The sequence below is a fragment of the Lucilia cuprina genome, chromosome X (genome assembly GCF_022045245.1).
Source record: "Lucilia cuprina isolate Lc7/37 chromosome X, ASM2204524v1, whole genome shotgun sequence".
Classification (NCBI taxonomy): domain Eukaryota; kingdom Metazoa; phylum Arthropoda; class Insecta; order Diptera; family Calliphoridae; genus Lucilia; species Lucilia cuprina.
The window spans coordinates 13,011,297-13,012,361 of NC_060949.1; the positions used below are offsets into that span (position 1 = coordinate 13,011,297).

The 1,065-nt window shown below is 37.0% G+C and overlaps 1 protein-coding gene across 2 annotated transcripts in view; it reads right to left on the minus strand.

Annotated features, from left to right (window-relative positions):
• LOC111684188 (tau-tubulin kinase homolog Asator) overlaps nucleotides 1-1,065 on the minus strand; it is a 169,859-nt gene that overhangs the window by 37,004 nt on the left and 131,790 nt on the right. The window lies entirely within an intron of this gene.

Consider the following 1,065-nt stretch of genomic DNA (forward strand, 5'->3'; position numbering starts at 1 on the left):
TATTGTAATAAAGCTCAGCAGGACTTTTCCCGCATGTGAGGGGAGTTGCTCGGTATCTTTGCAAGATTTCATTTACCTTATTTTGTAGAGAACCGGTTTCTGACGCCATAGCCTTCAATTTACGTTTAATTGTTTGAATATTGCGTTCTGCTTACCCATTTGTACTTGGGTGACCAGGCGCAATTAATTTTTGGAAAATTCCGTTCTTTTTACAATACGTTTTGAATTCATCGCTTGTAAATATTGTCGCGTTGTCTGATACCATTATAATGGGAAAACCATGACTCGCTAATATATCAGAGAGAAGTTTAATTGAAGTTTTTGTTGTAGGAGAATCATTTTTAATTCTTACTTCTGCCCATCTGGATTTTGCGTCTATGACGACTAAGAAAAATTTATCCTGGAACGGGCCTGCATAGTCGATGTGAATTCTATCCCAGTTTTCGGCTGGTTCTTCCCAGTGATGAAGTGGGGATTTAGCTGGTTTTGCTTGGATTTGAATACAGGCTTCACAGGACCTAACCGTTTCCTCAATATCGCGGTCTATACCCTTCCAATAGCAATATCTCCTTGCAAGTGGTTTCATTTTGGTAATGCCAGGATGAGTAACGTGGAGTTCTTGCAATATTTGAGGCTGGAGACTTTTTGGAATTAGTACACGTTGACCCTTAAATATTATTCCATTGTTTAACGTAAAATGGTCATCATTTTCATAACTATTTAGTAACTTTGTCATTAGGCTAGACAATTCAGGATCTTTTTTGGTTTCTGATGCTAATACATCCGCATTAAGAAGGCAGCTTCACAATTGGATGTCCATTTAAACTTGTAGTTTTTTTGTAATTTTTGGAATAAACCGAGAGTAGTATGTTACCATTCCTATGAATCGTCTTACATCATCTACAGAGGAAGGACGTTGCATATTGACTATCGATTGAATTTTTGAGGGTGATTTAAAAATTTTGTTGTATCGAATGACATGACCGAGATATTCAATTTGCGATTGAAGGAATGAGCATTTACCTTGGTTAAGATGTAGATCATGATCTTTTAAGCGTTGAAGAC